A 17,105-nucleotide genomic window follows, 5' to 3' on the forward strand; every position below is an offset into this window, starting at 1 on the left:
GTAACCACTGGCCAGCCTCTCAACATTCTCTTGTCATTCTCAGTTGCTTGGTTTGGGTATTCACAATTTTTCACGTATCGCAATATGTCCTGATACCAAGGGTTGTCGTCCTTTTCTTCTTCCTCGTCAATATTACAACAGTGGGCTGGAGCATCATAAATGCTCATTTGGATAGGCTTCACATCCTCTGGTCTATTTACTTTGATCATGGAAGCCAACGTAGCTAAAGCGTTGGCCATCTGATTCTCGTCTCGTGGGAGATAACAAAAAGTGATGTCGTCAAACTCCTCAATCAATTCTAGGACTATCCTTCGGTAACTAATCAATTAGGGTCTCTTGTTTCCCATTCGCCTTTGAGCTGATAAATTACCAATGCCGAATCCCCATATACCTCAAGTACCTTGATTTTGCGTTCCATAGCCGGCGGATTCCCATGATACATGCTTCATATTCCGCCATGTTATTTGTGCAATCAAAATCTAGTTTACTGGTGAAAGGATAATGATTACCGTTTGGAGATACCAAGACTGCCCCAATCCCGTTGCCCATGGCATTTGAGGCTCCGTCAAAATTTAATTTCCAAGTATTGCCTTCTTGTGTGCTCGCTTCAGTAGTTGCCACATACATCAGATCCTCATTTGGGAAGTCAAAGTTCAAAGGCTCATAATCGTCCAGGGCTCTACTTGCTAGAAAATCTGCTATCGCGCTCCCTTTTACAGCCTTTTGATTCACATAGGTTATGTCAAATTCAGATAGTAGAATTTGCCATCGGGCCATCCTTCCGTTTAGAGCAGTTGACTCCATCATGTATTTCAGAGGGTCTAACTTTGAGATTAACCAAGTCGTATGGTACAACATGTATTGTCTCAATCTCCGAGTAGTCCAAACCAATGCGCAACATAATTTTTCAATTGGCGAATATCTCGTTTCGCATTCAGTGAACTTCTTACTGAGATAATAGATCGCTCTTTCTTTTCGTCCTGACTCATCATGTTGGCCGAGCACGCACCCCATGGAATTCTCAAATACTGCCAAGTATAGTATCAGTGGTTTGTCAGGGCAAGGTGGCATCAGTACTGGGGTGTTGGACAAGTAATGTTTAACTCTTTCGAAAGTTTCCTGGCACTTCTCATCCCATACACCTGGATTGTGTTTCCTAAGAAGACGGAATATGGGGTCACATTTCTCAGTTAATTGTGAAACGAATCGAGCGATGTGATTTAGTCTTCCTAGGAAACCCCGAACTTCTTTTTGAGTACTTGGCGGAGGTAATTCTTGTATGGCCTTAACTTTGTCTGGGTCAATTTCAATTCCCTTTTCGCTGACTAAGAATCCTAGCAGTTTTCCTGATCTAGCCCGAAAGTACACTTGGCTGGGTTAAGTTTTAGCTGGAACTTCCTTAACCTCAGAAACAGTTTTCTCAGAACTTGCACGTGTTCCCTTTCTGTTCTGGATTTTGCGATCATGTCATCAACATAAACTTCTATCTCTTTATGCATCATATCATGGAATAATGCTACCATGGCTCTCTGATACGTTGCTCCCGCATTTTTCAATCCAAAAGGCATCACTTTATAACAAAACGTCCCCCACATCGTTATGAATGTGGTCTTCTCCCTGTCTTCAGAAAGCATCTTAATTTGGTTGTACCCGGAGAAACCATCCATGAAAGAGAACAGTGAGTATCCGGCCGTGTTGTCTACCAAGGTATCGATATGAGGCAGTGGGAAATTATCTTTTGGGCTGGCTTTGTTCAAGTCTCTGTAGTCCACACACATTCGCACCTTCCCATCTTTCTTAGAACAGGGACTATATTGGCTACCCATTCTGAGTACTTGACCACCTGTAAGAAACCAGCATCAAATTGCTTCTTGACTTCTTCCTTTATTTTTAGCAAGACATCAGGCCTCATCCTTCGAAGCTTTTGTTGGACTGGTTTGCATTCTTCCTTTATAGGCAATCGGTGTACCACGATATCAGTACTTAAACCTGGCATATCTTGGTAGGACCATGCGAAGACATCTTTAAACTCTTGAAGCAACTCAACAAGGTCTCGCCTTGTTTCCTTGGCAATGCAAGCGCCAACTTTTACCTCTCTGCCCTCTTCTAAAATCACAACTTCTACTGATTCCTTATAGGGTAGAATTTGTTTTTCTTCTTCTTCCATCATTCTTAACAAATCCGGAGATAAAACGCTGTCTTGGTCACCTTTAAAATCTTGAGGATTATCTATACTCATGTCTTGCTCAAATAGAGACTCTGAATTAGTAACAGAGTCGCTCATCTCGTTGATATCTGAAGACCTGTTATTGGAACAAATGGAGGCCCAAATAAAAGAATCTAAGAATACTTGTATGCATACTATGATTATAAAGGGAATGAAAAGAATGAAAGAATATTTGCTCAAGATGAAACTGAATGATAAGTTTTCACTGAAATTAGATTTTGGACATGTGCCTTTTACAAAAGATTCTTATCACCCCCAGGCTTAGGGCAACAAGTGTTCTGAATATTACTCTGAATTAGTTCTAAATGTTACAGGGATCTCTTCTGCAGTCCAGTTATTCAAAACACTTCCAGGTTCGTAAGGACGAATGCCCGATAAATTCCTTTCCACCCTTTCTTCCGCGGATATGGCATTGATGTCCAACCTCTCAATCCTTCCTTCTGTAACCTCATCCTTCTCTTCAGGGTGGACAATTCCCCTTGAAACAAAAGTCTTAGATATATGGGGAAAGGTTATCGGTCCCCACTTGACTTCTATCCCGCCCAAATGTGCTCTTCTCTTTTCTTGCTTTTTCTCCATCTCTTTCCTCTTTTCCCTCGCATTAGGCTTATATCCCAAACCATAACGGTCCTGTTTGTTAACTGGGATCGGTACTCCAACCTTTCCCTGGAGGTATTTTCCCAATCCTCTTCCAGGCAATGCTCCCTTTCCCATCGTTAGCTGTAAGCTCATTGACGTAGCTTTGGATATCTTAGGCTCTGGGATTTTGCTCATCTAGATGACAAATGTGGCATTCACGAATTCCAATGATCGGAATGAACATTCTATCGCTTCACTATCAGCCTCTATGTATGGCATATCATCGGTGACTGATGCAATGATGTCTTCTTCTGCACCTATAGTCACCAATCGACCCTCTATCACCAATTTAACTTTTGGTGAAGTGACGATGGTACAGCTCCTGCAGAATGGATCCAAGGCCTCCCCAATAGGCAATTGTAAGATGGTTTAATATCCATTACCAAAAAGTCCACCTCGTATGTATTTGGACCAATCAATAGAGGTATCTCGATTCTCCCCATCACTTTTCTCTCAGTGCCATCAAATGCTCTCACTATATTTTGGCATGATTTCATGTGAGAACTATCCACAGGTAGCCTGTTTAATGTGGACAGGGGTAAAACATTCAGGGCCGATCCATTGTCCACGAGTACCGCCGGTAGTATACACCCCTTGCAACGGGCAGTGATGTGCAAGGCCTTGGTAGATCCCATACCACCTGGCGGGATCTCATCATCGTTGAAGAAGATGAAGTTATCGGCATTTATATTGTTAACCAGGCGATCCAATTTGTTCACTGAGATATCTTTAGCGACATAAGTCTCATTTAGCACTTTTACCAACGCATTACGATGTATTTCTGAACTTAGAAGTAACTCGAGCACTGAGATGCGAGCGGGTTGCTTATGCAATTGTTCCACCACGCTATACTCGCTATGCTTCAAGAATTTTAGGAATTCTCTAGCCTCATTTTCAGTCACCGGTGTGTTAATTTGCGGTTCAATTCCGGTCGTCTTCGTTTTATCTTGTTCAACCGCCAAGGCTTTTCCTTTTATAGGTTCCCTTTTTGTATTTCCCAGGTCGTAACGTTTTCCACTACGCGTATAGAAACCTGCGTCATTACCCTCTTCTGAAGCATTTATCGGGTTCTCCTCTCCCGTGATCATCACATTGCAGTCGTAATTCCAAGGAACCTTTTTGCTATCCTTGTAAGGAAAGGCTACAGGTTTTTGGATTATGACCCTTGGCGCCAGTTGTATTCCAGATCCTGTACTCGTTGGCCTTGAAATAATCACCACTGGGTGATTTGGGGCCTTTCCCGTAGGCCCCTCCTCCGAGGCATAAACTTCTCCATTTTCACGTCCTTTGATCTCTTCATAAAATTCTAGCTCTTTGTTGTTCATCAGATTTTGCACCATGGCCTTGAATTCAGTGCAGTTTTGAATGTCATGGTCTTCTTCAGCATGAAACTCGCAGTACGTCTTCGTTCCTTCGGGCCTTTCTTTTGAATCTTGTTTGATGAGACCTCCTTCTATCATTTGTCTCCAGACCCAACTCAATGGGGTTTTTATCTCTGCAATGTCAGTTTTGATTCTCTTTTTCTCACCTTCGATTATTGCGTTTACCCCTTTATCAGCATGGTTGGGTAACGGATTCGCTGCTACGTTGGGTCCTAATGGGTTGTCAAACTTCACAATCCCCATCTTAATGAACCTTTCCACCGCCTTTTTAAACCCAGTGCAGTTCTCAATTGAGTGTCCTGGTATCCCTGCATGGTATTCACATTGGGCATTTGTGTCATACCATTTGGGATATGGAGGTTGCATGGGCTCGAGATAAAATGGAGATACTATGTGTGCATCAAATAACTTCTGATACAGTTCCCCGTATGTTATTGGAATGGGCGTGAATTGAAGTCTCTCTGCGTTAGTCCTTGTGTTGGGTTCCTGCCTTGAGGGGGCTTGGTGACTAGTGGTTATCATTTTTGGAGGGCCAACAGTAATCGGTTTTGAATGGCTCTTGCTATATGTGCTTACGTTGTTTACTTCGCCCTCTTTTTTCCTTGGGGCTGGTCTTTTGAAGTTTTCCCCCGTGTCAATCTTACCACTCCTTACCGCGTTCTCAATCATTTCACCGGACATTACCATATCCGAGAAGCTCTTGGTAGCACTCCCCAACATGTGGTTGATGAACGGGGCTTTCAAAGTGTTGATAAACAACATGGTGACCTCTTTTTCCAAAAGGGGTGGCTGGACTTGTGTTGCCACTTCTCTCCATCGTTCGGCGTACTGCCTGAAATTCTCGCTAGGCTTTTTCTCCATGTTTTGTAACGTAATTCGATCGGGTGTTATATCCGTTACATGACTGTATTGCTTCATAAAAGCTTGCGCCAAGTCTCTCCATGAACTAACTTTAGCACGACTCAGTTGGTTGTACCATTTGGCTGCAGATCCGATCAAACTGTCCTGGAAGCAGTGGATTAACAGCTGATCGTTGTTGACGTATCCTGTCATTCTTCGACAGAACATAGTTATATGAGCTTCAGGACAACTAGTCCCATTATATTTTTGAATTCCGGCATTTTGAACTTAGGTGGGAGTACTAAATCAGGGACCAAACTCAGATCCTTGGCGTCAACCCCGCGATGATAGTCGATGTTCTCCATGACTCTAAATTTTTCCTCTAACCATCTACATCGGTCCTCTAGTTGTTTTGGCAGGTTCATTCTTGTTTTTTCTGTTTCTGCCACGTCATCGACGTCCGGGAACACAGGATTAGTGGGATTATCCCCGGGATTAGAACCCGAGCCCATTTGAAAATGCAATGGTACCGAGGCACCAGCCAGATATTGAGGTCTAATGGTAACCGGTACCCTCTGTGGGTACACCTCTGGTTGTGCTTGGATGTTAGTTGGGGTGAAACCTGGAGGATAAACAGGGTCATCGTGATCTTCCCCAGCATCGACTACGGGGTCTTTTCCTTTGTTATTTCCTCCAGCCAATAACTGCTTTAATTGGTTCATCACAGTGTTCTGGGATTCTAACATGTCCTGCTGGATTTTTTCCAGTCGTTCATGCATCTGATCTTGCATCTCTCGTTGCAACTGTTCCAATCTTTCCAACCTTTGATCCATTGCTTTTGTTTGGCGACGAGTACCGTAGTGATATTTGATTAGATTTTTGTTGGTTTCCAGGGTAACTGTCATAATTTAATTTTATTAGGGTCATTTTATGAGATGTAATGCAAATGTATGAGATGAATGCAAAAAAAAGAGGCATTGATTCGAATTCAATTTCATTAGAAAACTCAACTAGAAAGCAAATTTCTTTACATAAAATAAATTACATATACGGCTTCGCCTTTATACCCAAAACCTTAACCTTCCTAAGAAGCCAAGCTAAATCTCGACCTCGGCTTGATTCTGACTCATATTTTAAACTCAATACATCGGCCTGAACTGCTAATGTTTGCAGATGATCAACCACTTCCCGCACTTGAGTCACAGCTTCGCCCATAACGTAATCTTTATCTCTAATCTGCCTTTGAGAATGATGGAATTGCTCTTGCCATTGATCATTACTCCTCTCAAGAAGCTCCATTCGTAGCTCAGAATTGTGTAATGCGTCCTCAAGCTCCTCTACCTTTTCTTTCAGTTCTTCGATCTTATTTAAGCTTGCTCTTAATTCGATCATGGAGTTGCGACTACGGTACGAGTGAAGTGACTTTTCTAGCTCTGCCACCTTGGCCTTTAATCCTGCCTTCTCATTTCGGCACTCTAACAAACTCCTTTCCAAAGCGTTTTCTCGAGCTCGAGCATCTTGAAATTTCTTTTCCCACTGATCGATCCTATTCTTTTCCTCATTGATCTCTTGTCGCCACTGCTCTGACGTTTTACCCAGACCGACAGTTCTCATCAACAATCGCAGCTTCTTGTAATCTGTTTTTAGACTATCCAAATCCTCTTCAGCTTTGTTCTTTCCCTTCCTTAATTTCTCGGCTTCTAGCTTGTGGATATCGATGTCTAATCCCAAATGCACTCTTTCTTCTTCTAACTGTTCTATCCTCTTTCCCAACTCAGAATTTCTTTTCTCAAAGTCTCGTTTGATGATCTCTAATTCTGACGGAACTACTTGTAGATGCTCCTCTATAGACTGAACGCAATCCTCCCTCGGCTTAGGGATGTTGTCATTGACTCTTTTACTCCACCACCCATAATATTCTGAAGTTGCCATCGCTCCTACGGTAAATCTTTTCATTCGGTGGACCTGTTTCCAAGCGTTAGATATTTCTCGAGTTTTTCTCTTGTAGTTTTCATCCTTATAAGAAAACTCACATTGAGCCAACCCTTGTGTTGCTGGTATGAACTGTCTCGATCTATATTGTCTTAATACGAGTAAAGGGGCATAACCGACAGCTCCCCAAATTCCGAGTAAAGGGACCCAGTCGAAATCCCCACATCGATACAGGATCTCGTCGGGTACCATCCAAGGAGCTTTCCATTCAACGTCATCCTCCTGAAGATTTTGGAGAATCGTCATCCACTTTTCTTCCGTGATGTCGTCTCGTCTTGGTGTAGCAACTTGTTCCTTCAATAGAGAATAGTCTTCTGAGAAGACTTGATAGGAGACATTTTCCACCTTCCAAAAGTGACTATGGAACCACACCAATAGTAGCTGCGCGCATCCGATGAACCTTCCCTCCCCTGCTCTTCGACATGCGCTTAGAGATCTGAAGGTTTCTGCTAAGATTGCCGGGATGGGCGTGACTCCTTTACTAAGCCGATCGAACAAATCAGAGACGGCCTCATCTACGTGCCCTAAAGCTCTAGGGAAAATTACCAATCCATAGATACCTAGAGCGAAGACATCCACTTTTTTCTTCACATCAGGGTGTGCTAATACTAAATCTCGCAAGCTTTTCCAAGGAACGCATTTACTGTCTCCTTTCTGTTGGATTCGGGCAGCGACTCACTGTTCGCTCATCCCTGTAATGCTCATCAATTTTTTTAATAATGTCGGGACACTAGCAGCTCTAGAATAGGCCTTGTCAATTTGAATCTTTGGACACCGAAGCAAGGTCGTATATTCTTCCACGGTGGGCACCAAGTCCACTTTTCCAAAAGTGAAACAACTGTAAGCAGGATTCCAAAACTGGGCTATGGCTCGGAATAAATGCTTGTCCACTTTGACACCAAGTAAGTAAGGCAAGTCCCCGTAGTCACAGTAAAACATCTGCTTGGTCCCGTCGTCCCATTGATCCCATATTTCCTTCATTTCTCGAAGATCATTTTGGATTACGCTGATACGGGTGAAGTCCCATAACTCTGATACGTACCCTTCTGCAAGACTATCGCCTTTCTCTCTCCACATCGTCTCAGCCCATAATCGTACAGCTGCATTGTCTTCTACTTTATCAAGAAACCTCTTTTCCATGATAAGCTTTCTATCTATACTGAACGTGAATCGACACCTCTTTTGAAATGAAAATGCCATGCAATCACAAACAAAGCAAATTAGAGCTAGGATTTAAAGTAAACAGTAATAAATAAAGCATCTATTCGGTAAGCACTAGGGTCTGGAATAGCTCTATCTCGGTGGGTTCTTATAGCTCGCTATGTGTGGTTTGGTTCTAAAGTAAGGGTACCTGAACCAGCAGATTCCTCGATCCTCACCCATTATAGGCTCATATGGACCGAGTTCAGTTCAGGGGAATACATTTCCCTATGGCCATGCGGAGATGAAAATCTCACGAAGACATAGGTACGGATGTATCCCGGGAGCGATTCACTATCCCATGCGGAGGTGAAAACCTCACGAAGGCGTAGTTTCTCACTCCCACTTAAAAGGTGTGACCAACGGTCATGCAATGGAATGTGCAGAAATATACACCTAAACTCTAAACAAAGCAGTAATTATAAACAAATAATAAAAGCCAAAATAAAGGCAAAAAGCAAGTTTTCAATTTTGACACAAAGACAAAAAGTAATCCACTCGTGGCTTGACTCTCTTATTTAAATTCCCCAGTGGAGTCGCCAAGCTGTTGACACCATTTTTTGGATGAAAACGGGGTCGACTTGGATTTAAAAAAAGAATGAAAACGGGAGTCGCCACCAATCTTTTTTTTGACGAGGTGTGATCGGGTCACCTCAAAAAGTGGTTGTTTTTAATAAATGATTTAATTTTATTAAAACAACGATTTTGGTCTACGAAATTCAGAAAAATGAGTTCGGGAGCCGGTTACGCACGAGGAAGGATTAGCACCCTCGATACGCCCAAAATTGGTACCTGGTTGATTAATTAGTGTCTTAGTGTCGAAAATTGAAAATTTGAAGAGTTTTAAAAAATGCGATCCTTAAAAGAAAATCTGATATCATGAATTGAAACATAAGATTCTCTTGTTCCGAAGGAATATCACATCCAGCACGTTAGGACACGATACTCTAAACCATCGAAACCAAGATCACCTTATAGTTTAATGAAACCATACTTTGAAGCTTTAAGAGGATATTTGGCTATTTAGTCAAACGAGAAATCGAAACCCAGCACGTTAGGGCACGTTTTCTCGAGTTTCCAAACGCGAAATATTGCCTTATTTAGAAAAATTTTCCTTTTGGTGTTTAGTGTCAACGCTTGACAAAACAATAACGAATACGACAAGGTGAGCAAAGTAAAATGAGTAACAACAATGCAATAGGCAAAATGAAATGACGAGGCGATTACATAAACAAAGCATACAAATAAATAAATAGAACTAACATTTTAGAAAAAGCACAAGTGTACATGGATAAATAAACAAACACCAAATAACAATGATGACAATAAAACAATTATGTAAAAATATATATATGCATGTATAATTTAAAGCCATAAAATAAGAAATATATATAAATCACAGAATATGAAAACATAGATAAGTATGTACATATATATAAAATCGGTAAATATTATAAAAAATGTAAATGTGTATTTATATATTTACAAATCGTGATAATATAAAATATATGTATGTGAATTATAAAATATGTGAAATATACAAAAAGCATTTTTAAGAGTATAAAATATATAAGTATGTATATGATGTAAAATATGCATAAATATATGTAAGTATATAAGAATTATGAAATGTGAAAAAATATATTTAAGTATGTATAAGTACGTATATATACATATTATAAATATATAAATATATAACAAAGCATAAACTAATAATAATAATAATAATAATAACATTGGAATATAAAAGAAACGAACATAAAATTAATAAAATATTAAAATAAAGTGAAATGAAAAATGTTAAACACGAAAAAATATATGTGTATACACGTACGTAATAAAAATATACACTAGTACATAATTATAATAATAGTAATACTAATAATACTAATAATATAAAAATAATAAGGATATTTAATAAAGATACAAAAATAAACGAAAAAAGGATTAAAATTGAATTAAAAAAAAGTTGTAGGGCCAATTTAAAATGAAAACAGAGAAAAGGGACTTAATTGTAACACGCGTGCAACTTGGAGGGTCAAAAGTGCAATAAACCCAAGTATTAAAACGTTGCGCAGCATGGGGGACCAGAACGAATTCGGGGCAAAACCATGGAGCCAAATTAAAAATAAAAAAAACCTTGATTGTAAACTCCCAGAAAAGCGGAAGGGCTAAAAGTGCAATTAGCCCTTCCAAAGAAAAACACGCGGATCCTCCCTGGTGCGGGTCGGGTCGACCCGACCAATGTTCAAAACGACGTCGTTTCATTTTTTTAAACCAGGGGTCCAAAACGGTGCGTTTTGACCCCCTATAAAAGTCAAAAAAAATTTAAAAAAAATCATTTGTAAAGCTGAGGGAAAAAAAAGAAAAGGGAGAGAGGAGAGGGGAGCTCGGAGCGATTTCCGGCCAAGGGGGGTCACCGGACGGCCACCGGAGGCTCGCCGGCGCCGGCCACCGCACGCGGTGGCCCGAAAGGTAAAATTTTTTTATTTTTTTTGTTAACTCTTTTTTATAAACTTATGCTATGTAAAGATATATAATAGATGAGTTTTTGAACAATAAAAATAAAAGAAACCTTAGATCTGACTGCCTTTTCTGTTTTCGGGTGTTTTTCTTGCTTGAATCTGCTTTTACTCTTGTATTCTTAAGTAATATTACAATTGAAAATGAAAGGAAAATCCCCGAAGAGAAAAAAAAAAGTCCCCCATTTGATCCTTGATTTTGGCTTTTTAAAGCCGATCTATAAACATTCATTTCTTTTTTTTTGTTTCCGTTCTTTTGTTTATTCTTTGCCCCATTCCTCGCATGCTTCCTTTTGCTGTTGTTTCTGTCTCTGTTGCAGGTGGTGGGCACGGTGGAGCAGGTGGGAGTGTCAGACGCGTGGGGCGTGGTGGACGAGGGGGCCACGCATGGAAGCTTGCGACGGCTAGCTTGGGGAAGCAAACTAGGGTTTGCTGAAAATGGGGTTAATCTTGGGCTAGGGTTATGTTTGTTTTGGGTTTAGGGTTAATTTTGGGTAGTTTGGGCCATATGAAATTTGGGCTGCAATGTATTTGGTTTATATTTTATTTTTATTTTGTTTTTGTTTTGCACTGGGCCCGGGCAAAATGGGCTCGTACACCTGTGACTTTTTTTATTGGTAAAAAATAAGTCACGTGACACTTTTCCATTGGCAAAAGTGGCCTAGCAGATTTTTCTTAACTGCATTTACAAAATGGACCGAAAATAGAAGAAATTGATACTTTAGGTACCAAATTGGGACAAAAAATGTTAGGTATCAAAGTGAGAAAATGAGTATACTTCAAGAGCCAAATCATGAATTAAGCCATAATAAAATGATACATCGTTATTGGTGTGAAACAAAAAAAAATTGTTAAACATAAATAATGATAGGTATACTTCATGGACCAAATCGTGAATAAAGCCAAAACCTATAAATATATAATATATAATTCTTTTGAAAAAAAGTTTAAAATCATTTTTTATAAAATTCTAAAATATATAATTATAATTTTTGAAAATTCAATAATATATAAAAATTAAAAATATTATAAAAATTTAAAAAATGTTTAAATTTCAAGTAATTACAAAAATAAATTCAAATTTAAAGACCTTTGTAGAATTTTATTATTGTATATTTTAGAATTTTATAAAAACAAATTGTTTTTAAACCTTTTTGTAAATATTTGACAATTTTTTTTATAGTTTTTACAGTTTTTAATAATATTATTAATTTCAACCAATTTCTTTTCAATTATCATATTTTTTTTTGTAAATTTTATTTTTAGAATTTTTTATAATTTATATGTTTTGTCTAGAATATACATTCTTAACTTTTATATTTTTGTTTTTTTAATGTGTATATATATTTAATAAAAAAATATTTATTTTTACATAAATGTACCATGTGACACTTTGTGATTGACTATAGAAATTTCTTTTAACGTCTATCAAAAAATGGACTAAAAAATATAACGGAGAATACTTTAGGTGCCAAATTGGGACAAAAAGAGTTTAGGTACCAAAATAAGAAAACAAATATACTTTAAAGGCCAATTTGTGAACTGAGCCTATTATTAACAGATAGTGTATTAGAACTCTACATCGAATATTAATCCTTAAAAATAGGAATAGCTAAAATTACAATCAATGTTGTAATGTATGTTCGAATTCAAACATAATGGTAGCAAATAAGATGATAATTGAAAATGATAATTAAAGACATTAAAGTAAAAATATATTTTTAAAATTTATATTTATTTTTTGGTACTATCATAAGTGTTTTCATCCGTTTTACAGTTTGAGTTTAGCCCTATTTAGGCCGAAGGTGATACCCAAGTATAATCCTCCTAACAATGTCGATCCCAAGATTCAAACTTGATCCAAATATTTGGAGAAAGATACACTTCCACTTTTCTAACAACTTGTTGGTAAAAATTATATATTTTTAAAATAAAATATGCTAAATAATAAATAAATCATTAAATATAAAATACTAAAATATTAAAGCTACCAATATGTTAAAAATAAATAACATTAAAACTGCTTTTATGTTAAAGAATAATTTTATAAAGAAATAAATAAAAATGTGTAAAAGATTAATTATACTTTAATTTCTTTTTTATTATTTATATAAATACTTATTTATTTATGATAAATTCGTAATAATAAATTTATGTATTTATATATTTCATATAAATTTTCCCATATTGAAAAAAAAAATACAAAGGGTTAAAAAAAGCGGCATAAAAAAGTAGAAGGAATCTTGGGGAGCTATACATATAATACCTTTTTAAGAAAATTATTTGGTGTTTGGTTCACTAAAGGTGAGGCAACTTTAGATTAGGTTCCACCGAAAAAGGGAAAAGAGATCCCATTTTAAAGGTTATTTTACCATCTTAACCCTTTATTTTAATTATTTAAATTAAAAATTAAATTGCAATAAATTTTATTATATATTAATAACTTTAGAATTTTTATTTTTATTTTTATATAAAATTTTAATAGTTATAAATATTATTATAAAATTAATATTTATTAATTTAACAAATAATGTAAATAAATACAAAATATTATTTATTTTTAATTATTATTAAAAATATGATTTTACATAAAAATAATCTTAATAGATTTTAATTATTTATTAAGTTTATAAAATAACATAAATTAAAATTTTCATTGTATATTTACACATTTTAATCTTTTAATCTAATGTCTTTAATGGTTATTTTTCCTTTTTACCATGATTCATCTTGCAGTTACCATTATGGTTGAAGTAGTAATAAAATCCAAACACATATCTTATCACTAGTTTTAATCTTATTATCATAAACAAATTCCACTATTATAGTAACTAATTTTACTGTCACCTTCGCTTTTAATCTCATCTTCCATACAAATGAACTCTAAGGGTGCCTTTGGATTAACAATGGGATTTGCTCCATTAAGATTAAAAACAACAGTGACAATAATATTAGTTACTGTAGCGTTGAGATTGAATATTGTAAAGTTGATATCAAAATTAGTGATGAGATATGTGTTTAGATTCAAAAGTAATTGTAGCGTAAATGTAAGAATGAAAAATAGCTATTAAAGACATTAATTTAAAATGTTTTTTTAATATAATAATTGTATTTTTATTAAATAATAATTAAAATATTAAAACCATATGTATATTAAAAATGAATTTATTTAAAGTCATTAAATTTATATATATATTAAATAATTACATAAAACAATTTATATAATTAGTATATAATAACAAGATTTATAATGTATTAACTTTGTGTAATTTTTATATTTAGATTTCAATTATATTGTAATTTTTTATTTTATATAAAATAAAAAAATGTTGGAGTGGGGTTATATTTGTAAAAATACCCTTCATTGAAAGGAAATTTCAAGTTAAAATATGTTATAAGTTATTGTACTCTTCATAAATTTAAATTTTAGTCATTTTACTTTTATTTCTAGGAATTTATTCTATCTACTTTTTAGATTTCAAAATTCAAGTTCAATAGTTAATGTTGGGGACCGACTCGATTAAGCAACGAACAAGTAAAAAATAGCGGAAGAAATTGAGAAATTGAACACACAAATTTAACGTGGAAAAACCTCTCCAAAGAGGATAAAAAACCACGGGCAAAGATAATTTTACTATAATGGCAAAAGAATGAAAAGTAGAGGTGATCATGGGCCGGGCGGCCCGGCCCGACGGCCCGCCCGAAATATGGGAGGATTCGGGTAAAAATATAGGCCCGAAATATGGGCTTGGGTAAAAAATGAGGCCCGTTTAGAAAACTGGCCGGGCCTCGGGCAAAATTTTTTGGCCCGGGCTCGGCCCGGCCCGAATATAATATTTATTTTTTTTATTTTTTTTAAAATATATCTTTTGCTTCCTGTGAATCCATTCTCGTCCCCCCACTCTTCCAAAGGCCATTTCCCCCATTTCCCCTCTTCCGCAAATCCCTAGCCCGACTGCCCTCCATTTTTTTCTCAACCTTCACCTTCATCTCCGGCAGCAGTCCTCCACCGATCCACCTCCAGTCCTCCATTTCAGTCACCTCTATTTAAGGTAAAATTTCGATTGTCGATGAACCCTAGTTGTTGTAGTTTTGCTTTCTTTTTCAAATTAAAATTTATGTTGTTTCATTTTTAGAGGTATAGAGAATTTATCCATAAACTATCATTTGTTAATTTATTTTTTAAAATTGTATCTTTCTCAAATCTTCTAAAATTCGAGCAAAAGAGAATTATTAAAGTTTTTTCTCTTCTGGCACTTCAATTTCCTATTTCGTTTGGATGTTGTGGAACTGTAAAAAAAGCTGTGATATAAGGGATTTTCTGCTTCTTCTTCTTTTTAATTTCCCATGAAGAATATTAAGTGAAAGAATGATTCCTTTTCTTTGTTGTAGTTCTATTCATGTTTAAACTGCTTCTGTCAAAGCTCTTTGTTAATGCTTGATACATCTTTTATATAACGATTTCTTGAATAGATGGATTATGTATGTACTAAGGAAAAAAGTGGTTTGATTTTCTCTAGTTTCTAGATGAAGCTGATCGAATGCTTGACATGGGTTTGAAGAGGATGTTAACTTTATATTGGGAAAGACATGTTCTGGTATGTCTCTTTGTTGGTACATTGGAATTTTAAACTCCTAGAAGATGCTTAGATTAAAGCTTTTACTGATGCTTATGAGTAAATGCCACTAACCATTGATAAATTAAGGTTCAATCAGGCTAAAAAATATTGTTCTGTATCTTGATAGAATAATGCATGAGCAATTAGGTTGGAAATCCTCATGTTGCTTTTAACCTTTGCAGCTCATCAGATGGTAATGTTCAGTGCTACATGGCCTGCAGCGGTTCATCGGTTAGCTCAGGAGTACATGGACCCTAATCCTGTTAAGGTAATAATCTAAGTGCTTGATGGTGTTGTCATAGTTTCCTATATATTTGAGAAAGTAATAAATTTGTTTTTAGGTTGTGATTGGCTCAGAAGATTTAGCTGCCAACCATGATGTTATGCAGATAGTTGATCTCTGATTTTATTTAACCGGTTAAACTGTCTTTCATATTAACTTATTTTGTATATATATATAAATGCTTTTATTAACAGTTTGTTTTCTTATGTAGGTTTTAGATGATCGTGCACATTATGAGCGATTGACTGCATTTAAAATTTCTCTTCATTGGCTAAATAGAATGGGCAGCATTTAAAATTTGCACTCTGTATGTGTGTGACTGTGTGTTCTCTAACATTTTAATTGGGCTTCATTTAAATAAATAAGTTTGCAGATCCTTTCATTCCTTAAATTTAAAATGGTTCTTGAATTTTGATGCTATTATAAGTTTCACTTAGTTGTTGACTTTGAATTAAGCACATGAGCTATTTGAAACATGCGATTGTGCTAATCAATCTAATTTGATGATGTTAGTTTAACATGGCATTGAGATGGTCACTTGATATTCATGTGATTGCGAGTTATGCAACTCAAGTTGTTTGAGTTTAAAAGTTCAAAATCAGTTGTGGATACTTAATTGCATTAGAATTTAAGTACTTTTTATTGGTTCAGTTTTGAGCTTTTTTTATGTTCTTTCTTTCATTTAATTTCAGGAGTCAAAACTGTTGTTTAATTGAGTTGATTTTGTTTTGCATGAGTTAATTTACAAAAAAAATGGGCCGGGCTTGGGCTTAGGGATTTTTTCCCGGGCTGGGCTTGGACAAAATTTTAGGCCCATATTTCGGGCCGGGCCGGGCCCGGGCCTAGGATGTGGGCTGAATTTTTTTCTGGGCCTGGCCCGGCCCATGAGCACACCTGAAGAGTGCAAAAGATGGAGATAAAAACTAAACCCCGAAACTTGAAAACAAACAACCCTCAAAACATAAACACAAAATTCTCTAAAAGTGTTATGAGTTCTAATCTTTTAATGAGTGTCTTTTTTAAGGTTGTAAAAGAGCCTATTTATAAGCTAAATTCGTAGATAAAATAAATTATGCTAATAAATGCTAAATATATTATACTAATAAATACTAAATCTTCTAGAAAGAAAATATATTTTTATTTAACTTGACTTGCAAGCAATCTCTTATTTAATAGGAATTTAGGTCATACAACTCTAACAATCTCTACCTTGACACGAATTCTCACAACGCCATCTTTGTCAAAGCCCACCACGGGCCTATCTTGAATTATACGGGGAATTAACTGAGTCGAATCTGTGCTTAGAAGCTGGAAGACTTCTAACTTTCGACTTGTGCACTGCCAAATCAAAATTAACTTGAGTCTGATTTTCGCAAACACAGTGCCCTAACATTTTAAAAT

The 17,105-nt window shown here is 36.3% G+C and overlaps 1 long non-coding RNA gene across 2 annotated transcripts; it reads left to right on the forward strand.

Annotated features, from left to right (window-relative positions):
• The first annotated feature begins 14,659 nt into the window (after positions 1-14,659).
• LOC107959691 (uncharacterized) lies at positions 14,660-16,095 on the forward strand. 2 transcript variants are annotated; one of them, XR_001700896.2, is made up of 5 exons: positions 14,685-14,854; positions 15,323-15,400; positions 15,604-15,689; positions 15,763-15,838; positions 15,916-16,095. It is a non-coding gene; the product is annotated as an uncharacterized lncRNA (long non-coding RNA). The 2 variants fall into 2 exon arrangements; XR_001700895.2 differs by lacking the exon at positions 15,763-15,838 and having other exon boundaries at positions 14,660-14,854.
• The last annotated feature ends 1,010 nt before the right edge of the window (positions 16,096-17,105 follow it).

Source organism: Gossypium hirsutum, chromosome D04 (genome assembly GCF_007990345.1).
Source record: "Gossypium hirsutum isolate 1008001.06 chromosome D04, Gossypium_hirsutum_v2.1, whole genome shotgun sequence".
NCBI lineage: Eukaryota > Viridiplantae > Streptophyta > Magnoliopsida > Malvales > Malvaceae > Gossypium > Gossypium hirsutum.